Source organism: Typopeltis vanoorti, chromosome 14 (assembly GCF_054136105.1).
Source record: "Typopeltis vanoorti isolate ZY-2024b chromosome 14, IOZ_Tvanoo_1.0, whole genome shotgun sequence".
NCBI classification, from domain to species: Eukaryota; Metazoa; Arthropoda; class Arachnida; order Uropygi; family Thelyphonidae; genus Typopeltis; species Typopeltis vanoorti.
In genome coordinates, this window is record NC_143562.1 from 88,785,478 (window position 1) to 88,811,200 (window position 25,723).

A 25,723-nucleotide genomic window follows, 5' to 3' on the forward strand; every position below is an offset into this window, starting at 1 on the left:
TCCATGAGAATGTGGGACTATTTTCTGAAACTAACAATTAGTTTGTTCACGGTCGCACACTTAAAATCAGTGTCTGAAAGAGCTCTTTGGTGACACATTTGCGATTTCATAAGCTTTAAAAAACCAAGGACAAAATAAAAGATTGGATATCATGTTGGAGCTACGAAAAACATTGCCATGCACAATTACAGAATGCATTGTCTTATTACACAGTTTATCCTTCGGGATTTTCACAATTATTTCTCACCGACAAGAACTGTTGGTGCTGAAATCGGCTTGTTGCTTCTTTTTCTGCTCTCCGTATAATAACAAGAAGAAAGATCATAATTTGAAAACAAGTCTGCTGTAAACAATAGGGCTAAGCATGTTCAGCTTTTTTTTTTTTCTTTTAACCATCATAATATGTTCCATTTGAGATCCTGTGATCTTCTATGACCTACTTTTTTCTTGAAACTCAAATGCGTCAAGTAAAATAATAATAATGTCAGCGGAACCTTGAAGTCACGACCACTTTTGAAATGCGCAGTTGCATATGCATGCTTTGCGAAGTTCGTGTCTTCAATTAGTGCGATAATACGACCACTCATATCAATAGTTGTACTTATTCGTGATCTGAAAGTTGTAAAGCTATTAGCATTATTGTATTTACGCTTTTGCATTCAAAATAAAAACCGGATATGTTCATAGTAGGGCTTCGTTTACATTTTTATACTTTGGGTTTCTATGCTGCCTTTGAAGTACAATACTTTGAAAACTAACGCCGAATGTTCGCATTTTACAAAATTTTCCATTATTTTTCACACTTTTAAGCTTTCAAAGCCAACATTATTTGCTTACATTATTATAAAACAATAATAGATGGGTTTGCAGTTTGGAAAGCACTCAAGTAAGCACAGAAGCAGCCATGCCTGTGATGTTCCTGCACCACACGGGTTAATTGCGTGTTCTTCCTGTAAGGATTGCCTGTTCAGCAGAATTTACAGATAGAAAAATTTTCAACAACAACAAAAAATTGAAATGGTTTCAGAATTCTTCACCATAATCTTCAAGCTTATCTTCAAATTTCGACGACTCAACCCATCTGTGACTCCTGGTGATTCGCTAATGATCAGGTGCAATAGATTAAAATCGCCATGAGATTCGAAAAAAAAAAGTTTATTCAGACTACCAACATTTAATAAGTAAACTTCAACCCCAGTTTGAAAAACGAAGTTTCCTATTTGCTTATCCTCAGCAGAAGGCAAAACACAATAGCCAGAGCTGCTCTGAGGAAACGAACAAATGATTGAAATCAAATCGTTTCTTTCTAATAATATAAAAAAAAGTGAATGGATTAATATCTACACGGACTCGGATACCGACTCTAAGATTTTAATGATGAGCATCTCTGATCGTGATCCAACAACCTGCAAGCCGGCTGTATAAGTAAGGTAGAGCAAACATCTTGGGCGAATTTTGCAGGATATATTTATGCTTTTCTTGCAAAATTCGCCCAAGATATTTGGTTGAGGGATAGCTTGAAAACCCAAGAAAGACAAGAAAATAATAATAATTTACTGTGTTGCAACTCCTTTGCTTGTTGAGTTAGAAGATACTGTCCAAATGTTTGGTCCCTTTCCACAGATCGTCGAGATTTAATCGCATCTATGTATAATCAAGAATTTTAGCAGATTAGTTAAACATGTACGCTCCGAATTAAACTAGAAATAGGATCTTTTCTGAAAGTCTACGATCTCTAAACATCTATAAGCTCAAAGTTAAAACCCGATTATTCATGACTCGCACCTCGTTTTTTTCATAACGGTTTGCACTATTAGCAGTGTTTCATGTTAATGTTTTTTTGTAATCGTTATTTGTACTTACTCTGAACTGCCGGTTCGGTTAGCGAAACTAGTCGGTCCATTCCACATTTTGTAATTTCCTAAAGCAACGTTTCTGTTAATAAATGCCTTCTATCCATATCCGAATTGTGATTTCCCAGGGTTGCCTTCCATTACTGTACACGACGCTTTTCAATCTTTTCGTTTTTCCCTTCGAAAATTTAACATTTTTTTGTCTAGCTACTTGATTGTTCCAATGCGCCACTCAGAAGTCCTTGAGACTTTCTGTATGTCGACAAGTCAGCGATCTCGCTATCTTCTTTTTCTTTCTTTTTTTATGATCCTCCTTTTGACGAGCATTAACATCCGTCCCTTCTGATTAAGTCACTAATATCGGATTTATTTTCATCCTTCGTGCGCTGATGTTATCTGTTTGTTAGGCAGCAATTTAATATAAACTTTAAGTAATGCATTGTCACTATAATTCCAGACTCCTCTGGGTACAGATCAATCTTTAAGTTTTACTTCGTCATTTTTATGTATGACCAACAAAACAGCAGTGTTTGTAAGCTCTTTTATAATCAGCTTTTGTTCAAAAGGTTTTTCTCATTCGTAATGACCATATTTTTCCAAACTAATTAATCTTCCTTCAGTTGGTGGTTTTTAGTTCACTGGACTAAGTATCGTATTCATGGATGACTAAATTGATTTATTGGAACTACCTTTTTGCAGACGAAACAAAACATCATATTTTAAGCTTTGGAGATTTCTGTTTTATTTATTTATTTTTAAAGCCATTTGTGTCGTGTTCGTGGCATAAGTGCTTGCTAGAATTTCGATCCTTCTCAAAGTCCATTTCTTCTCAAAGTACGATGCTATTCTTACATTTGATACCGGACATTTTTCCTTTCTGTATCATTATCGGGGTTTATTGATATAAAAATATCAAAGTTCGCTGCATAAATGATGGGAATATCTTATGGAAAAAGAATTGGAAAATATTCTTCAATGTTACCGATCTACAATACCAATTTAATAACAATTGCACTACCTGTAATTCCCCCAACTGTCTCAGTCATCTGATATTTTCATTCACAACTTCCACGAGGTTTATATTTCTTTTAAATTCAATAGATCGAGTTTGAACTATTAAACATAAGGACCGTTGTTATTTGCAGCGATTTCACGAACAGAACGATTGGTATTAGACGATATAGGGATACAAATAATGCTTTTTTTAGGGAATAACTGTGAATTGTAGAGCAGAAATTAGGAAGCTCTATTGTGACAAATTAAGATGATAATGCACATGCGAGATGTAACAGTAATTACGAATTTTGCCGTAACGATTATTAACATGACTTTTCGTATTTCCGATCCATCGTTTCTGTCAAATTAGTTTCATTACAGTTGTCTACATAATGGGGTGCTCTGAGTGAACGAAGTCGCACACATACATTCAAATGGTCGGATACTTTTCATAAAAAATATTATTAAATTTCCAAGTAGTATAACCATTCTTGCAACTGAGTTTAGATATACGATGTTCTTGCCCTTAACCAGATTTCGTTTGTCTGACTTTAACTTCGTAGATGGATTTTGACGTGAATGATAAAAACAGTCCGTTATGGGACAGATAGAGATGAATCACAAACCAGACATAACCTAAAGATCTAAACAGAAAATGCTACGAAAAATCAGTAAAACCACTTTCGGGAAGCATGGCTCTTGTTTTAACCACCCGCCTACCTACCCAGATCATGCAAGCATACTTAGCGAATCTATTATTATTAATTTTATTAAGCTACAATTACAGTGTTTCTGTAGCTTTCAATGCTTAACGTTTCAGGGGGGAAAATAAACATTTATATTATATACAGTAAAACAATTTTTGTTCTTATAGTTGCATTAATCTGAATAAAGTAAGTTGTGTTAATGCTATGATATTGTAATTCCATCTAATTTTTTGAAACATCCGTTTATTTTAGCACATCTATGAAGGATTATAAACTTATCGTACTTGAGTATCATTGGGTGGACCATGGATTACATAATCCAGAAACCATCTTGTAGAGACCAAACTGAGAACTTTTGCTAAGCTACTTCAGACCTCCAATAAGCCACGCGATGACTTCTACTGTCTTTCCATTTGCCATGTTATTAGATGGCAGATGACTCCCATCTGACATCTAATAACATTCACAGACATTTAGGGCCAAATTGAGATTCGAATTCCCAATCATACAGGGTGGCGCAAAAGTAGAGGAGTTTACAATAATAATAACTTTTTAAATGATAAGTTTGGAATTTATTTCTCTTCAAAATAGTAACATATAATCCATTGAGAATTTTATGAGCTAGGTATGGAAGACTATGTCCTGTAAGTGACCGCCATTTTCAGCTTCACAAAGTTGGGCTCTTTTGAGAACATTTTCCATTACGCGTATCAGAGTATCTGCCGTTAATTCCCGTATTTCGGCTGGAATATTCTCCTTGAGCTGCTCTGTGGTTCTGGCTTTATTCACATAAACCCTCTCCTTAAGATGTCTCCAAAGGAATAAAGTCAGAGGCCGTTAAATCTGGCGAATGAATTGAATGTAGAATTTCTTGAAATTAGACGTTCGCCAAAAATCTCTCTTAAGACCCCCTATCGTGGCTCGAGCAGTGTGTGCAGTGGCTTCATCCTGTTGGAACCACATTTCTGGAGTATCAGCAAGAGCTGGTTTCAGAAAGTTGTTGATCATATCGGATATAGGCCACCGGTTGCAGTTACGTCACTTTGGGCAGAACGTGGTCTTTTAGATCTTGGCAGATCTTGCACTGCACTTTGCTGCCGAACACGTCCTATCAAGCGTCGGATCATCGATTCAGAGGGTGCATTTCGCACATTAAAATGACGGCGATAGACTCGTTGGGTCTGGATTATTGAACGATGATGTTCACAATAAAGCTGTACGATCTTGGTTCGTTGCATAATGGTGTAACGTTCCATACTGAATTTTCCAGATGTACTTCACAAGCTCTGAAAAGAAAAATTAGAACATTGAATTTCAAAAAGTTATGATTTTTTTTCAACCCTTTCGCTACTTTTGCGCCACCCCTGTATTAGTTGGAGAACGGATGCACTATCTGCTTGACCAACAAGGCCTTCTTTAAGATTATCACTACCCAAAAAGCAAGGTAGTAGCCTCATGCTGGACAATGAAATTCATCTACTTCTTAAGACTACTTCGTTTTCAATATCCTTACCTATCAAAGATAAAAGAAAACGACAGTTTTGTCTTTTATTGTCTCTATGTTGAGTAAACAGATACTGGCATATATGTATGGTTCATTGTACATGTATGCGTAATGAACTACAAATATTTGTATTTAACAAAGCATATTTATTTCCAATTTAAGTAATGGAATTATTCTATTTGAATTCTTTTGCGCTTATTTACAAATATAAGAATTATAATACCTCCCGGGGACTGCTCCCTTAGATACAACTAAAAACAAAGATGCCGTTCCATGGTCACTACGTGTTTTGTTTGGATTTCAGTTTGTGTTTATCGCAGCGAAAACGCGATGGTGTGTGTGTTTTAGAGCAAAGCGAAACGAATGCAATTAAAATCTCGTGAAAGAACGAAATAGACTTTGTAAATGTTTTTTTTAAGAGTGTAGGGAGAAAAAAAAATAACGATTTTAAGTGAGAGAAAGAATTGGTTACAAGGTATTTTTTAAGAAGAGAACGTTCTCATCTTAGACTAATTTAAAATTAAAAAAAAAAAAATGTACGAAAAGATTTACCTGAAAGTGGAACCCAGAATATCAGACGTAAAAGAGAATTTCGAAAATGTCAAAGAAGCTTCACATTTTACTCAATTCGGGCTTTCTGATGTCACAAGCTCGTGCTCTCATTGTTTCCACGGTTGTCACGTGTGGCGTGATGAGTTGCACCCATTCGACATATCGATTGGCGGACTTCCAGTGAGAGCTTCGCCACTTTGCTGTACGGTGCAGTGCCGCATTTCCTGACAGAGGAAGCGGGCACGTTATTCCTTCGCTCTCTCGCAGGTGTGTGTTAAGTGCTTCGTGTCGTTTAGGAGACATCCTGTGTCTTCTGCTGCTTACTTGTCTATCGTCTGGTGTAGCTGTTTCATCTTTACTACAATGGTAAGTCGTTTGTTCTTTCAATAACAGTAATAATGTACTGCCGTGACGTTGAAGTACTCCGTGAGGCTGATATGACTTGAATCTCGTCAATTTTGGGTTCGGCAAATGTGGTAGTTTCCAAATAATGGGTAGTTGATGGTTGTAGACGTTTCCAATCCGTGTTTATTATTGTGAATGTTTTTTTAAATAATTTCTTGATGACCAGCCAATAAATTCATCCTATCGTGAAGGTTAAACCAATGACAAACCGAATTATTTTTAACGGCAATTTTTGACTTCATTTCCGTCTTTTAAATACTTCGTTTTATATCAAAAAAATTGCCTGACTAGTAGTTATTACAAAAGATAATGGTGGTTTCAAAATATTGGTTACTTCGGCACTCTTTTAGTAATAAATGGATGTATAAAAAACCGTAATTCGGTAGAGAAATAATTTATCCCTCACTGAACTTCCTTCTTCCCCCAATTCAATTTCCTTCGCACCTGTGGAGGTTACTCTGCTACGAACTTTGTGTTGCGACCTCTACCACTTCTTGTATCCATAGGTTAATCGGCTTTGGCCGACTAAATTTGAATCGCTAGCCCTATTATCTCGATGAGTAACCAGTTCAGCTATTAGTTTAATAGCTGGCTACATCAGATTTCAAAGAAATGAAGAAAAAAAGTTCAATTATATCGTACTATAATATCTATATTTTATATTAAATAGTTCATAAACGAATATTTGTTATTCTTTAAACCATTTAAAAACATACATTTAATTATTTTAAAATTATAAATTTAAAATATAGCGTTTCTGGATTTATTTTTTTAAACAAAAAAGGCTTACCGACATTTTTAATTAACATTATTATTGCAGTGGAAGTCGCAGCTGTTGCTTTGTTGTTACAGTTTTGTTGTACTATTATTTGCTTTCAAAACGCAGCCAATACGAAAGAATGAGTTCTTAAAATTCGAAATCGATTATTAAAAAAACCACCATTTCATGACCGTTGTATGACCTTGAAGAAACTTTTTCTGTGTTATTAGATGGAGTGTTCCCTGAACATCGTTTTTTGATTTTTTTTTAGCGTTTTAAATTGTTTAATTTAATTATTGTACAGCATACTGAAAAAAAAGTTAAAAAAACACCAGGGGAAAACACAGCGCATGAGCAAAAGGGTTGGAAAATTGACATTGACAATCAAATTTGTATTCGTGTATTTCAGAAATTATTCAAGATGTTTTTGTGCTATTAATTCTCTACGAGAGAATTAATGATGATATCCGAACTGCATTTGATTTCTAGTCCTTTCAATTCGTCAAGGACTACAATAAATTGCGTGATGCTGAAATATCGGTCTTCTGTTCTGCACTTAGAGAAAAATAAATGGTGACCTACTTTTCATTACACGTCAATATTTGAGGCAGAAGAAGGGAATCAAAATACCTCGACATCTTAGCAGAGCTGCGAAGTTATTAGTGATATCTAAACGAATTTCTCTATTAAAATAAAATTTAAATTTTAGGTAGGAACAAGGGGGAAAATAATATCTACAAATTTTCGCCGAGTTGTCGATTAGGCTAAGTTTGACTGGCCTTAGACGGAGTTGTTTGATTTTTTTTTTTCCCCAGTAATTTTCTTCTGTTGAAGCAAACACCCTTAAACATAAGCAATCGCGATAGATATTTGAAGTGAAGTTAGGAGTTGCCTAGAGTGTGAATCGCTAAATTAATGACACTTAATTGTTAATTTATGCGTCACTAAAATAACCAATTGGATCATTCTTTTGGAAGTTTGTCTAATTTCGTTTTAATATTAATATATAAAACGATGCTACGTGGTTCCAAAATGTGATTTTAACCGAACAGTAAACATTTAGCCGAGATTGGTGCCAATCTGTCGTTAACGTCTCTACATAAACGAGTCTCGTTGTTCAACCTACTTCTGCGGTTAAAGCTTGAATAACTTAAATTTTGCGTTCCTTTTATTATGAAGCCTAAGCGAGATCTAAACTTATGCTGATCCTTCAAAGTTATATTGTGAGATTTGTCTTAGCATGGACCTCTTACAACAGAAGCATCGAACTAAAGAAGGCATAGCGGTATTAAACCACTCATCTGGTTTGTTCTTCTATAGTAGTACACGTTTGGTTGATATTTCGGTCTCGAGCGATTTACGTCTGCTGCTCATGCTTTCACATTAAATATTGCAGACTTCGAATAAAATAAATTCCTTAATGCCTTTTTATTCCCCACAAGGGGTGTTCGGCGGAGCTCGTTTGTTCTCAAATAATTTTATAACAGATGAAGAGCATCTCCATCCTTTACTGTCAATAAACCAAGACTTTTTGGAGAGTGTACGACAGACAGTTATCGTCATCTCGTGGCTCTACAAACACGAACATTTGTATCGTTGGTATCGACGGTCTGTATCGCCGATTTGTATTTGTATCGACGGTCGATTTTTGAAAAACATGTTCCAAGAAAATACTACTTACCCGAATCAATCAAATAAGCCGGTAATCAGCCGAAGAAAAACTAGAGGAAGCTCCTGGTCAGCTACTAGAATCGAACCTGGAACGATCTTTTTTTTTTTTTTTTTTTCAGTACCTAGCGCTATGGAAGGAAGCGCCATTTCCATAAGGCTACACAGACACTCTTGCAGAGTCCGAAATGTTCATCAAATATAGCGGCGGAGATAGGGGGAGTCATTTCCTGATCCGATAAAAATGACTTCCTTTATTGGATACAATCTTGTTGCTGTTGTTACAAAATTGTAACAACAGCAACATTGTATAAAGGATTGTATCCTTTATTTGGATACAATCTTGTTGCTGTTGTTACAAAATTGTAACAACAGCAACATTGTATAAAGGATTGTATCCTTTATTGGATACAATCTTGTGAAATTGCATCCAAGGATCCCGAAATTGTCACTTATGAAGAATCCTGTAGAATGGTGAAGTTAGTAAACATATTGATTAGAAATTAAGAATTCCAATAGATACATTCATGATATTAGTCCTTTCTTACTTTTGGTAGATATTAAGGAGTCAGAAAGGGTTCTGTTGATTTTGAGATCAAATAAAAAAAAATATGCTCAGCTTTACCTAAATCTAAGTTTTGTTTTCCTTAAACCTGATTTCAAAGCCTTTGCAGAACAGTGCCGTAATTCATTTAGATCATCGAAGAAGCTGACGGTAATTCATGCTGTCGGAATAACGATTGCATCCATTGGTTGGGAAGACTGGCTCAATTCCTGCCGTAGATCCAGTTAAAAGTGAGTATCTTCTCTTAAAAACAGAATGCAACTGAATAAAACAAATATCCTTACCTCACTGCCGTTAGTATGAAGACTGACGAAAGCAATCACCAGAACCTTTCTTCAGTGAATGTTTAGTATCATGCAAGAGAGTGAGGGGAGGAATGAACTTCTTACTCGAAGTCCATTCCTCCTATATCTATATGGATCATGGGCAAGAAAGCGTATAAACTTGCGATCAAATCATGTGGAAGAAGGATGCACTTCACAAATGATGATTAATGATGAAATGCGAGGAATTCTCTGAATGACAGACCTCGCATATCTTAAACAAAATGAAGTAGCAGGAGAGTTTATTAGGATGTGAATGCCAATGCACTTGCGAGCAGAAAATATCAACACGTGTTTTGAATCATCTTCCTCAAAAATGCAACTAGATACTCCCGAGAAGTGGTTGGCTGGGATGATGACAAAGCTGACCGCGAGCCTGAATAACAAGGCTTATGAAAGCATTGCCAATTAATCGCAGTAATGTTGAACTGAATTAACACTTCGATCATTATTCCGTTTATTCAGTCATGTGGTACAGCAACCAGTTACGCGCTCCTTGAATGGAACGAAATTTAATTTACCAAAAACTCCAGAGAATAGTGCACGTTGTGAGATGTTTGTTCACTACACGTTCAGCATGCATCTGAAGTGATGCTTTGATAGTCTTATCCTGCTACAGATGTGTGTGTGTGTGTCACACATCTCAGTGTTATATTCGTGTTGTATTCTGTTTGAGTCAAGCGTAGGAGAAGTTTCCACATTTTGCTGGGTGCATCTTTCTTTTTGTGTTAAGGTGTGCCCAAACCATTCATCGGCATGGTGATAGCGATGCGGATATTAGGTTGACGGAAGTGTACATAGGGCTTTGCATTACCTTATTATAATGTACAGAATGAAGGTCCTTCACATCAGTCCGCTCATGTCTGAAATTATCGCATGGTGTAATAAATATTTTCCTCCCTACGCAAGGTCGATAAATGTCACTTGATGTGACATTCTGGGCCATAGAAATTACTTAAGATTCCTCTGATATTTAAGCAAGAAAAACGTCCTGTAGAATATCACAGCGCAAATAGCGTCACCAACGAAAATTTTTCTAAAGATTAATTCACTTTGTAAAATTAAAAATTCTGTAATATGTTAAAAAATGTAACATTGGGAGAAACAGGTTTTGTAACTTTGGACACTATCCTCCAATTTTGGGATTCATTCTAGTTTACAGTTATCTAAGGTTTGTCCAACATGTAATATGAATTTCAGAAGTTAGATATCCATTCAGTATCTCAGAACAGGTTGCTCCAAAAATTCTCGGAGAGTGTTTCTCAGTTTCTAAAGAAAAATTGAGTGCTTCTCAGTTCTTAAGAGATTGTCTCATGCATTATGGCTTTTGAGTGTAATTTTGTATTACATAACGAAACTAAACAAAACGTGTTTAACCATTAGATTAAAGTAATCCGATTTTCTTTTGATTCACATTTTCATTGTAAAGATTCGTTATTTTCCAATTGGGATAAACATAACTGAACGACGAAAACAAGTGATTGGATATAGGGCATGAAATGCACGTCATTAACACGCTTGAACATTCCAGCAGGCGGGTGAATAGATCTATCGCAAGCTTTCTTGTTTCAGTGTTGATGATCTTTGTTGAAAAGTCCCCAGTCTGAATCCCATTTAATTATGGGGGATGTTCAACTGAAGGTGGATGTTGCTAGTCTTATACGGAGATGGTAGGGTTTCCTCTTTTGAAAACCGGGATTTTTTCCTCAAGACAGACATTGGGGGGAAGGGTTAAGATGATGCTATTTACGTGAGAAATGAATATATTAAATTTTTGCAATATTTCTTCATTTTAAATACTTTTCATTCCATGTTTTGTCGACAAAGGTAATATTCAAGTGGGTTGCTGAGGCTGGGGAGAATTTTTCGTATTCATGACATAAAACGAGAACACAGAAAACCTGCATTACTAGTACAGTACATATGATCTGAGATTTTAGTCTAACGCCCTTACCATAAACCGCCTTATACTTTTTCCGAATGGTGTAGATTGAGATCTCGTTTCCTTCGGGAAAGTTTTATAAATACCTGTCGTATCTTCACCCATTTATTTTATTTTTGGTATATTTGATCTTACGACAAAAAAAAGCCATTTCCATTGCTTGTGTTGAATGTGCAAGCGATCCGGGTGAGAGAACAAAGGGAAGCATCATTGAAAGAGGACTAAAATAATCTAGGACATTATCTCTAAGAAATTTGAATAAAATATTCATTACTGAAATAATTTCAATATTTTAGTTTATTTCATTCTACTTTTAAATACTGTATAGCTTTGGACACCAAAGAACCATTTGTAATTTTTATTGATCAACTGTATATTTACATAACTGCTTTTTTCCCCTCCTTTCTACGTCGATTATTATGGTTAATATACTCGAGAAGTTGGTAATTTTCTCGACTCTTTAGGACTGATATGTTGACAAGATCGATATTGGAAAAATCATAAACTTGCACATGCAGTAGCACTCCAGTAAAGAAAAACAAAGTTACTGCAAGGTAGCAACTATATACAGTATTTAGAACGAAATATAGTTGAAATTGCGTACCTTGTATGAATTATTAATAAAATCTGTGCATATGTATGTACTTTAGTTCTGCGCGTAATGGACAGTCATTCTGTACAGACTCAGGAAGACCTACTTCATTCGAACCTTGTTACATAAGAGTCATGAACATTTCTAAATGCCATCTTTGTTGGCGTTAATGTCATTGATGATCGCACTGCCATGCCCCTAATGTGTCAGCAGTGTTGTCTTTTAATAGTTGCATTTTGCAAACATACATGCATTTTTTGTTCCTTAGTTCAAGCTCAATGGGATAATGCTTTTGAAATTCGATATTTGGATCCTCGGCAAATTTGTCAAACAATTTCGATTTCGTTTCAGCCAGAAAAGTTCGACGAATTCTGCCAAACATTTAGAAAATCAAGAAATAACTCCCCGTTAACTTGATACAAAGAAAATCTAAATTCAGTTGGATTGATGGGTGGTGTCATGATAGCAAAATGTTATTGCTAAACGCCTTATAAAATTTTCGATCCTTCCAGAAAAAACGAACCTCTGACCAGCTATCCATATAATCTAGATTCTGCAGATCTGGTTTTGGTCACGTTTGAATAATAGCATGCACTGGGAAGAGAGGGGGGGGTTACTTCTAATTTAATCTTGCCAATTAGCAATTTATCGTTTATACAATCCCTAAGAGACTTACAAATTTATTTTACTAATATAAAAATGTGTGGTTTGTATGAATATTTGAAACACTTATCAGAATTCCAGGTAATATAAACACTCCACGATTGTTTTTATTTCAATTATTTTTTTCATATTGCTTGTTCTCAGTTTAATCTTGAGCATATCCGCTGGAAGCCATTAACATTTCATGAGTGGGAATGACATCAAAATAAAATTTAATTAAGCAATTCGGACAATAACAAGGGAACAGCAGTGTATACGATGATACAAATGTGTGAGAATTTTTCCAATTCCTATCTTGTGGAAATGGACAATATCCAATGATTTAACATATGGTATAATTAGAAGCAGTGGTTCCCAACCTTCTTCCACTTGTGTACTCCTTTTAAACCCATTTCTATAAATTGTACCCCTTTTTTTAAAATAGCTGTTTTTAAATACCGACATTTATTGTTCCATAACTAACGTTTTGCATTTTGTTTACTTGTTTTTCCGCCATTACTGATTATTTTTCGTGCACCCCTGAACGGCCCAGCACGTATCACCGGTTGGAACCGATGGATTAGAGCATCTTTGGTTTCTAGAAAACTTGGGGGTCCTTTTTCCCTTAAGATGTTATTTCTCTTCTGTCCAGTTGCTTATTGTGTACAAATCTGCTGAACCTTGAAATACTGTTCTCATATTTGGGATGGTGCACTTATAACAGATTACTTTGCCCTTGATCCCTCGGCCTACACACGATGTTTACTTTATGCCTTGCGGTCTCTTATGTTGGGAGTAGTGTTGCCAAATGATGAAAATGACTAAAAACAGCTAAATCTTAAAAAGCTAAAAAGGAGTTAAAATTTTAGCTTCAAATTTTTATTTTTAAAATTAGTAGCTGATACTTTTAAGTTACTTACTTTATTCAAGTTGAAGTGATACTTGTATATAAATACATCTTCCAATGTGGTCTTCTACGCTTAATTCACCCACATTTTTCACTTACATTTTCAGCTTTATTATACATGGCCATCGTTCTAGTATTACTCAGTGTAGATGCTGGTAAGTGATAGTCTGTACAGCACTTGTTACGCCTGAGGCTATACTTGATTGACAAAATAGCTGTCAGCATTGACAATTCAATCTTGTTTCTTAATTTAGTTTTAACTACCTTCATGGAACTAAAAATTCGTTCATTTTCCGCATTAGAATTTGGCAATATTAATAAATTTATTGCACACTGAGCAATTTCTTTAAATGGATTCATTCCAGATGCATTTTCATATTCTCGTACTTCAGTCCAGAATAGCTCGGTATTTTTTATATTTGTCCATTTATTTAAGTGGATAGTATTCTACTGGTATTCAGCAGCAGCAACATCGTTTTCTGTTTTCAGCATTATTTATAAGATTGGAGCAGCAGTTTCGTTTATATGACTGAAATGTTTTAGGGTATTGTCAACAGAAAAAGAAGACATCATTCTTAAAATATTCAAGTTTTCAGGCAACCTTTGCTTAAGCTGTTTAAGGAGACCAAGAAGAAACTGTTGTGCTCTACTTCTAAGATTTTCGCTCATCATTTTGCATTATTTTCTTTTGTATCATCAACTCTGAAATTTTTCTTCCAAACCTGTAACCAAGATTTGGATTGGAATCCAAATAGTCGTCAATCTGACTCTAGAGGGTCGACTGTGGGTAGCACTAACATATTAGCAATAGAGCAAATCAAACGAGAAAGGTCTTCAAATAATCTCATCTTATCCGCACTGTTAGATTCGAAAATTTTGTTAACTTCCTGAACTTGAACTAGAACAGGATGCAAAAATGAGAGGTACAACAGATTCCTTTCATCTTTGTACATCTACAAAATTTGAGCTTTGTAACATTTCTCAGTCACACTCACGACTTCGAAGTGAGTTTTAATTCCAACCACTGGCTGAGAATTCTGTCTACTGCAGGTTCAATGGAGAGCCACCTTGTTGCACAATTGCTAACAATTTTCAGAGGTGCATCATTTTCGTTGATAGTTTGATACAGCTCTTTGTATGCTGCTTGTCTTGAAGAAGAATGTGAAAACTACTTGTACGTTTCAGCAACTTGTGCAGAATTCCTCCCAAGAAAATTAGAATTTTCTTCGGAGCGATTCTGCACAAGTGTGAGACATTGCCAGTTGTAATGAATGGCATACACACCTAATTAAAATTAAGGAGGGAATATATGCCTTCAGTTGTTCATAAATGCCATTATTGACACCAACCATAACACTGGCGTTGTCTGTGCCAATTGAAATGAGATTTTTAATGTCCAGTTTCTAGTTCAAGAGCTCTTTTTTCAGTGCAACCATTAGCGTCACACTTTTCTGGAACCACCATGCTCAGAAATGTATGCATAATTGTATTGAATTTCTTGCTATAATAAATGATGGCCATTCCTAAAATCTTATTCACTGTGATATCATTCGATTCGTCTATTAACAAGCTGAAATTTTCATCTCCAATATCCACAGATCTTCTTCAAAATGCTCACTTTGAATATTCTTTACAATTGCAGAGCACTTAGTTCGGTGCATTTTTACCTTTGGCATAATTTGACTGTCTGGGATGATATTTTTGCAAAGATCTACTAGATGATCGCAACTGTTGAATGATGAGTGACAACAAAGAAATAATGCTAACCCACCTTCAAAGTTCGCGGTCTCATCAGACTTTTTTTCACAAGCATATTTGTAATAGGAACAACCTTATATGGAACTGCAGCAAGATGTTTCTTAGTTTCGCTATGCTTTACAAGCTGACAATATTTAGCAGCTATATCACATCTGCATAACTTAGTGGCCTTTTGTAGCATCACCAGGAACGTCACACAACCATTTACTAAACATTCCATTTGCAACCACTCTCCCCTAAATTTTTGCTTGAAGGCTTTATTTTTCTCTTTCTTCATTTTTGAAGAGGGGTATACAACTCTTTACTGCAACGAATTACGATCGGTCTTTAAAAAAAAAACTTCCCACTCGCTATCGTAACTACCAACCAGAACACTGTGTAAAGACTAACTTGTAGCGGTGCTATCAACTTTAAGACGACAAAATGGCAGACTGTCGGGGCACGTGACTGACTGGCGTCATCATGTATTTGAAACGTGTACGATGCTCGCACCAAACGTACAATACAATTCCTTATCAAATGCCAACATCTGGAAAACGTTTAAAACAATTTCTTTAACAATAAGTTATAAAAACAATCAAAAAGAGCTGAAACTAGTTCTGAAGGGGCTAGATTTGGAGCTAGGGAAGAAAAACAAAGAGCTAGATCTTGCTCCAAAAGAGTTGAATTGGCAACACTGATTGGGAGTGATAATTGTTTTGTCAGTTTGATGTTTCTCGAACTAAATTTCTCATTGTTTGTATTGTTCTCAAAATCTTAAGTTTCTGATGAATCGTCGAACGCGTATCACTAAAGCCAAGATTTTAATTCTAATAATTCTATGCCTTCATTGGAGAAGGCGAAACAAACGAAATTACTTACTACGATCTTATCCACTTTAAATCTATTGTACAGTAATATGTGAATGGATGGGCCAAGTATAAGAATCCTGCTTTATAGACAAAATTATACTTACAAATCGCCTGGGGGAGATATGTAATCCATTCAACCTAACAAGCCGGTAGACACACTTAAACATTAGGTTGCAAACAAGTTTTAAAAATACTTAAAACAGTTAAAAGGTACGATTTATTATCTTGGTTGGAAAAATGCTCATTCTCGTCTCTACTTTTTATTTAATAATATTTTTCATTCTACCCACTAGGCTGAAGTACATCCATATTATAGTAAGCGAGCTAAGAGATGAATATCAGAACCTATCAATTGAAAATGAATTTAATAAAATATACAGTTGCAAATTGAAATGCTGTTTTCATTATTGTAAAAGGTAAAATTGTTTCGGTTCTTTTATATAAAAATCCAAAAGATTTTTGGCCAGTTCACATCTTAAGTGCTTTTTTATATAAGAAGAAAAAAAGTCAGAATTGATAACTTCATTAGGTTAGTTTAAAAGGTCTAAATCTCATTTAGGAATTGTTTCTTACTGCAGTTTATATTTAGTAAAAATATTCCCATCGTGTGTGAATAGCCTGTGCTGTATTTATCCTCGTTTCATTTGTTATTTGCATTGGTAAACATCGATATGGTTGTCAGGTTATTATCATGGGATTTCATCTGCAGTCTAAACCGTTTTTTTATTATTATTATTCACATGCAAATGTAGCGAACACAACTTAGTTCCTTTTCCTGATTGCAAGTAGTTTCATCGTGATATGAATGATCTGAGAACACAATGAAGAGAATTCTGCTGGGAATCGTAACGTGTGTGTGTTTGTACGAAGTGTTACTTGACGCATTACTTTGGAAAGACAGAGAAAGAATACAAACAACCCTTACAAGTGGAGATTCCGTTTTTAGTGATGCAGTACGAACCTTTTCATTGAAGGAAATGTGAAATTAAGACTTAAGCTAAAAAACATCGATTACGTTCCATACCTCACTGGCTACTACAAAATTCAAAGACTCGTTAAGAAGTAATGAGAACAACGAATAAAATGTAATTGTATTCAGAAGGGGGGGGCAGTTCTCTTAAGAGAATAACCCCACCACTTTCTCACAAACATCTTTCATTTGCTATCTTGTAGATATGTTTTTTTTTTTTTTTTTAGTTTTCATTGAACTGCTCTTCGCTCCCTATTAATCATGTTAGAGCATTGGCTTGTGAACATGTACACACAGTTAATATCCAAATTTATTGCACTAACTTCTATCTGCTGTTCTTTAGAACAGTCTTTGCCATATCGTTTTCTCCCAGTACAGTCATTACTTCAACACATCAATGGATTCCATCTTTCTTGCTAATCATTTGCTTACACATGGTACTATTGTGTAATAGATTCCTGGGTATTGATGGGGGTACCTTGTTCATATAATAGAAAAAACTCGATTCACTTCCTGCATCGATCATTTGCTTTGATATTTTTCAGGAAATTTTTCCATAGAAGTGTGATTCGTTTATCATTTTGAATATAATTGTCCTAGGATTCAATCCAACTGATTAAATCGATCAGGATGGAAATTGTAGCTGGATTTAAAACGGGAATATGAGTTTAGTCACAAGATAACTACTTAAACATTTGGTCTTCTGGGTGTTATGTCCGAAAGTGAGTGATACAGTGATTTCAGAGATATCGCTGTAGTCATTATGAGAAATTTTTTTAATCAAAAATTCAATTGCACTTTCTTAATTCTATGAAGAAATAAATTTGTCATTTTACTAATGCTCGAAAAAGGTAACCGGTATTTAAATTTTACAATATTTATTATTCTTAATTCGAGTATCCATGTGAAAAATATCTACTCCCCAGTTCAACTCACATGGTGGTATTCACCGAAAAGAATTCGATAATGCTAGTAAATTACTCATGCATAATGCTAGTACGAGCATTTTACTAGCATTATGTATTTAGATAGCATCATGTTTGTTTCATGATATATATCCTGTCTGTTATTTTCTGTGTGTTTTTTTTTACGTGCATAAGGTATTTTTCATAAGCAGTGCTGTCCATTAGTTTTAAACCGTATTTCATTATAATTTTATTAAGTTTAGCTTAGTAAATTATAAGGTAATCTCAGTAAAATTATCTGATATCTAAGATGAGTGCATTCAAGATATTACGTTTTTGCTCGTTAAAATACTTCTTCAAAATTACAATTTGTGGTTAGTACTACACAACGGTCGAATCTCGGGATCTAGTTAAGGTTAAATTCAATTTTCAGGTTCCCGTTATCAAAATAATATAAAGCAGAGTCGCGTTATGTGCCGTGCCATAATTTACGATATGGGTGGACCGTGGCTGGGAAATAACTAGAGCGATAAACTATCTGCCAAAACAAAAGGCTAATTGAGCTCCTTAAACATTTCACAATTTTCGCTCTTGTTTACAACTGCCTTGTGCTGATTCATCAAATAAGGTTTCTAAATTAACCATTTGTCTGCCTTTATCGCATGTAAACAATGAATGATTAACCTTGATATTTTAAAACTTTGAAAGGACTATTCAGTAGATTCTATTAAAAAAAGAATAGAGAACAAATAAACGATCACGCATGTATGATCGGTTGTATTGTATCCTCCTCCTGAAGAATAAACGATTATTGTCAGGTAGCCACTATTTATTTTTAACCTAACTTAAGTCATTAAATAGTAGAGGCTACTATTTATTTTTCATTTTAATAGTATTGTTTCATTCCAACCTTTAAGTAATTTATGTGTATCGAAATAATGAAACCTAGTCCGGGGACTAGGCCTGAGAGAGTATTGGACCTGGCCATAGTTCAAGAAGAGCTATCCATAACCAACGTGGCAACATTACCTCCAATTGGTGAACGTGACCATGTGGTCTTGACTTGGGAGATTGTAAAACATGAGGAATATTTTGTCAAGAAGGGGTATATGTGGAACTACAAGGCAGGTGATTATGACAAGCTTAGGAAGAAGCTTAAATCTGTGCCATTGCATAAAACACTACAGGGTAAGGATGTTAGTAGTGCAAGCATACCTAACGTAAGGAAGGTTAATCAGGTAGCAGTTAGATGGATGAGTAATATCATTAAGTGTCGGCTGCAGAAGAAGAAAACACTGTGCAGAGTATATAACGAGAAAGATGACCAACAAACACATGAACATTGAAATGGCTCAGGCAAGAAAGGTGACCAGCATGACAATAAAGGCAAACTCAGATTATGAGAAGAATCTAGCTGAGCAGGCCGAAGGAAATCCTAAAGAGTTCTTTCATTATGTGGCAAGTCAGAGGAAGAATGACTATGGAAGATTAACTTTAATGAGTGATGGTCAAGAGGTGATAGAAGTGGATAAAATAGTTGAGTTACTGAGTGACTCACTTGCAAGGGTTATATCATCCTAGTGAGGTTACTGCTTTAACCTATGTGACACAGTAATGTGGAAACAGAGGTAGATGAGTTGGAGGTTCTGAGGATATTGCAGAATCTTAATGTAATTATAGATGTGGGATTAAATAGGATAACAGCAAGGACTTTATGAGAATGTCCAAGAGAACTGACAATGCTTTTTACTAGGTTGTTGAACACTACTCTGGAGTTCTAAAGCAGTGGAAAGAGAGCAAAATACCTCCTTTCCATGAAGAATGTTCTGAAACGGCATTAGCAAATTATAGACCAATCAGCATCTGAGGCATGGTGGTAAAAGTATTATAAAATAAAAATTGATAAAAAAAATGACAATTCACGAGTAGGTAGATACAAATACGATACTGTATGAGAGTCAACATGGCTTTATGAAGGGTCGGTCATGCTTTAATAATTTACTAACTTTATATAATAGACTAATAGCTGAGTTGGATAAAGGAAATGGCTACACTATGATTTTGGAAAGGCATTTTCAGAATACCACATGGAACTGTTACACAAATTAGAATAAATGGGGATGGATATGGCACTGCTGCTCCAGATATCAAAAAGTGGTATATAGAGGGACAGAAGCAAGACGAAAACAAGTGACTAGTGATGTGCCGCAAAGTTCATTACTGGGACTATTGCTGCTTAACTTGTACATACATGATAGGAAATAACCTAAAAGGAAATATTCAGTTGTTTGCTGACGAGAAATTAGGTAGGGTAATAGTTAATGAAGGTGATGTGGAGAACTTTCAGGACGATTTAAATAGGCTGTCAGTATGGGCAAACGTTAATGGGTGTCAGTTGAATGTCGAGAAATGTAAAGTTATACATTTTGGGATAAATAGATTACAAGCCGTGTACCACACTGATGGCACTGAGTACAGACTCCAGGAAATAGATGAAGCTAGAGATTTATGGGCAGTAGTAAACAGTTAGTTTAGAGGACATATTGCTAAGGTTGCCCATAAGATTACTTTGCTATTGAAGAACACATTAACAATTAGAGATAAGGAAGCTGTTATTCCCCTGTGGAATGTTCGCTATGAGGATAGATTGAAGGTGTGTGGGTTGCAGAAGTTGGTTGATAGGAGAAAAAGAGGGGATATGATAGAAACATTTAAGTTACGTAAAGGGTTTTATAGGATAGATGCAGGGGAAATGTTTCAACACTCGGCTAGAGGGAGCAGAACAAGGAGTCATTCCTGGAAGTTGAATAAAGCTGTGGTTAGTAGGGGTATGAGGACTAGAGTTTTTGCTTGGAGAGTTGTGAATTAGCGGAATGGGTAGCCAGGGTCAGTTATGAGTGCTTTATCTGTTAATGGGTTCAAGAAGAGGTATGATCGATTGTGTGGATAGGTTGGGTCTCCCGCGATGAGTCTTCGGACTCCATGGTGGTGCCTGTATAATAATATCGGTTGTCTCTCCATAGTTTATTTTAATTGTTTTTGTAATTACTTCAATATTAATAATCTGGCTTAATAAACTATTGTATATGAAACTTCTGTATAAACTGCCCCTCTTACGTTCCAAGTTGCAATATTCATTTTATTTTCATTTCCACAATCTTCAAGGTTATTTTCCGGATTCCGTCCGAATTTTTTTTTCTTTTGTTGGTTAAAATCACATTTGTATAATTGGCCAAGTGGATGGTATTCTCACCAACGGGTGTGTTTAAAGTGTTATCGTTTGGGTATGGATGCTTGTAAATGTTATTAGGCGAGATGAATTTTAACGCCTAAAGTGAGACCATCATCCCACTAAGAGAATGACTAACAGTGGCTTGAAAAAAGTTCCTTTTGGTCTATAAAGCAAGGTTTCAGAATTAGAAAAAAAATTTAATAAAACATACTTTTAAATGAAATTTTGTCCCACCCACAGTAGTAATGTCCTATAGCTCACGTCTGAGGGGGAGTCTCAAATGTCATGTTACTAGCCTGAGGATTGGTGATAGGGCGGCTACCTTGGAACTTCTACACCTGTCTTCTTTCAAAGTTAAAACCTTCTGAGAAATAAATTTGTGGTTGGCATCTCTATCTAAATATGTTGTCACTATACTGGCTATTGTCAGCTGCCGTAGTTGATCAGGAGAGGGTATATGTGTCGATTTCTTTGGCTCTTGTGATCCTTATGAAGAAATATGAAAGAATAAAACCAAGAGCAGGCAATACAGAAAATTAATGAAAATATAAAGATAAATTAGATAGAACAACTTGACAAAATGCAAATAGATTACCGAAATTACTTCAGTATAAGCATTGAGATGAAAACTAGATTTTCCCTCACTCACTGATAGCTTCTGAGACCAAACTCTGACCTTAGGTTTAAATTCTTTCAAACGAATAGACTCTTGAACAGGGTTTTCGGATTATGTAACATTTTTAAAATGCTATGTACTGCTATTTTCAACATTTTCCGAGCGGAATTATTTAAAATGAGTTATTTTCCGAACCACTATATCCTGTTCATGGTATGTATGGACTATAACAATTAGCGTTTTAATATTAGCATTACCCCAATTCTTTTTTCATTTAAATTGAGTTTCTTTAATAGGAATTTAGTAAGATTCCTTGGATGACTTATTAATACCTATCTTATTTTTTCTTCGGTGCCTTTTTTATTTAACTGGGCATCAAATGTTTTGTATTTCTCTGCACCCCCATGGTTTAAAGTACCACATATTTGTACGACATTCTCCAGAATTTTTTTATCGTTTTTAGTTCATCCCAAAGTTATTAATGCCCCCACATGTAGATATACACACCATACAAACGATTCGGTAGATGGAGCTGCATGATTACCACTTGGTTTGTAAAGGTCAAGGGCGACACGTGGCTACGATGGTAATCTTCACTCAAACAGGAAACGGGAAAAATTCGTGGAAATTGTACTAAAACTTTGATTATGGGAATTGCCTAGTAGCAGGAGGAACTTAGATACTTATCCACGCCTTAAGACCACCTTCTTTCAGTATATTTCAAGTATTGAATTTACGACGACCGTTTCTTTTAAGAATTCTAGATAGAAAGACTGCCCCAAAAAAATCAATAATGCAAGTAGCTGCAGCAAGTTTATGTAGTAAGCAAATTTTTCGTGCGTAAACTTCGCGAGAACAAAGAAAATACGAGTATTCCATAATTTTCCCTTGTATTTGCATTTTTGTTATTGTCGTTCATGTATGTGTCACACAGTGACCATGGAACTAAATATAGAAAGTAAAATCGCATTAACAAGAAATGTGTATGAGCCGTCACGACAGGAAATGTTTGGTCTTTGTATTAAAATAAGACCATTTTCGTTCAGCAATTAGCTTGGGCCAGATTCCAGAATAATGACCTACTGCTCTACAATCATGGAAGAAATGCATCGATTCCTGTACTGAATGTATCATGGGAACGCGACACAGACAATAGAAGCGGTCGAATATAGGATGAGATCCAAGAAATATTCCTACTTTTTATATTGCGAAGTAATTAACTAAAACCAGTCATTAAACAATTCTCTTGATAATTACATAAGTTCTTGAATTGTTTGAATTTTTCATTCCTGCCTTTTCATACCATTGAAGATCTGAAATCAAGCACTCATTTACAAACAAACTTTATAATACGCCAACTCAACTTGAACATTATCGTACTACTGCATAACGAGTGACCAACTTGATGGTCATTTCGCGTGAAATCAGTGTTTTGTTGCCTCGAAGCATTCTCATCAATTTGTAGAACTTTGCATTCCGTGTAAGAGGTGCTCAGTCACCCTCACCAGGTGATCATGAACACCCTTTAATCATTAAACTGCCAAAATTTGGGAGATTAATTGCACTTTCACCGTTCTCTTTAGCAACCTGGAAGTGCATTTCCACGTCTGTTTTTCCGATAAAAATCGATGTTAAGAATTTCCTCAAGACATTTCTAAGTAAGTCGCCATTTGAACAACAGCTGTGAAGCTTTTGCTGTACATCACACAGCATTCTAATCGTCATATATATAAAAAAAACTTACCTTGTATTCTTTTCTATTAGCCATTTAAATGAGATTATACTCACTGTAAGGTTCTTTACATCAGAAAATGTCCATTTTACATCACTGTTACACGAACACTTTTATACTTTGAAAGTATTGAGTTCTTTCATTGAAATATCTTTGTACATTTTATTCTTTTAGATTACTTCCAATTTTGAAAAAAGCAGTCAGTCTTTTCTGTTTTCAAATGAGATGTTTTTAATTTCAGATTATAATGTAAAAATATGAAAAGGTCATATGGGTAATCCAAGAGCAACAGATCATCAATAGCTTGCAAAATATAAAAGGGTACACACATGTAGATAACTCGCGTAATACCATTCACAACGATTTCTAAATTTGGGCTTTTTGAGCCAGTTCACGTACTCCCTGATCCAATTTCTGTACTGTTAAATTGGTCAATGGACTTATTTTCAGTAACAGGCTATTTGTTTTCTCATGGGGAAAACTAAAACTACTTGCTGGATAGGAGTTTTTCTTTAAGAAGTCGTAGAGAATCCTTTCTTGAAAAAGAAAAAAAAACCGCTAGTTTGATACCTCTGCTTCAGCGACTAAAATATTTATTCCGAAAGTAACTAAGGAATTTTTTGATGGTGTGCTTTGCATATACTTTGTAGTAAAGCTACGAATTAAATGACAGAACAGTCGGAGGGTCGGAAAGATAATATTGAAACTGTGATGAAGTTGATAGATTGCAGAAAGGATGCAATATTTTGAAAAAATCATGTATCATTCAAAAACTAATATCAATGCAAAAGGTGTCCGTGAGGACTTGAGTTTCATCGGTACAGTCATTTACTTACCAGCATCATTTACTTTCTTGTAGGATCCCTTGGTTATTTTCTGTAGTTCTTATAACACAAGAAAAACGGATTAAAATACCTTATTTCCCCTTACGACCGTTCTCGCTTAAGAGTGTGTCATTCTTTTACTTGGGTTTTTATAACGAACTATAATCGTTCCGAAATTTTTAGAGTCGTGCTGACTTAATTCATCGAATTTCCCAGACAATATCACCTTCCACTTCAGATATTCCTACAGACTTACTAATGAATCCTGCTTCAGGCAGGTTCCACAGAGTAAAAAGATATTTCCTTTTAAACTGCCTAAAACCGGATATTTCAAAAAGAGAACGCTTGCAAACAGAATCCAAAGTTGGTGATGGACTTACATTGTTGATCGCTTTGTGTTCTCTAGAAAATGACATCTGTCGTTAGGTGCATACCCAGTCGCGAAACTGGATATCACAAGATCGCAACTTTGACTCAGCTGCTGAAGGAATAGTTTCCTCACCAGGTGTTAAGATAATGGTTTGATAAAAAGTAGAATGGCTAACCCTGCTACTCTTTCAACCTATCAGTCAGGAGTCCACTCCTATACGAATTTCAAGGTCTTTTCAATCCTCCAAAAATCGATACTTTTTACGAATTTAGCTAAAACTCTTCGAGCATACGAGATTAGATCCATCTAAACTGCGAGAGCGCGTTTAGCGCTCCCTAAGGGCCATGGAACTTAAAATTCCTCCCCCTGTTGAAATGCGTAGGTATATACACGATAAGATACAATTACGTCATCTCTCACTTTGACTACTGGGAGAAATTCATTCCGATATGTCAAGGATATCAATTATAAACGAGATAATTCCAACGCCTTTTATCTAGACATGATTTATTCTTGGGCATCATGAAAAATGAGATCACTAGACACAGATTGGGAAAACTGGATCGCTGCTACTGTTACACTGAAAACAATACAGAAAGCAATGTCCCAAACAGCATAACCATCTATCCCGTTTTTAATATAATTTAATTATCTGGTTATGAGGCTTAAAAAGCACCAAGTACTACGTGATCGCACGAACAATGCAAAGGCTTCCACATCAGTTGAACTAAAACAAATGCTATTTGCTTAATTTTCTAATGTAAATATTTGTACGCATGATGTATTATAATCATATATATAATTAAAATAGGCTTGGTTTCTTATTTATAGGGAATAGCCATTCATCGTCATCATCCGGTAGCATCCTCTAGTAAGAGGGTTGAAGCAGATGAGCAGCTCTTCTCCATTTTTCTCGGTCTGTCGCCTCCGTCATTCTTAAACCAGTCCATCCCACGATATCTCTGAACCAGTCTCTAGTTGGTCTTCCACGTTTTCTCTTCCCCTCGATTTTCCCTTGTAATATAGTACTTGTCAGGTGTCCCGAAGAA

General features: G+C 35.4%; 1 protein-coding gene across 1 annotated transcript in view; it reads left to right on the plus strand.

The window, feature by feature from the left end:
* The first annotated feature begins 5,697 nt into the window (after window positions 1–5,697).
* Window positions 5,698–25,723, plus strand: part of LOC150099744 (sodium/potassium/calcium exchanger Nckx30C-like) — a 144,090-nt gene continuing 124,064 nt past the window's right edge. Inside the window, exon 1 of the mRNA XM_090404381.1 lies at window positions 5,698–5,978. The gene's annotated coding sequence lies outside the window, so the exon portion shown is untranslated. The remainder of the gene's footprint in view (window positions 5,979–25,723) is intronic.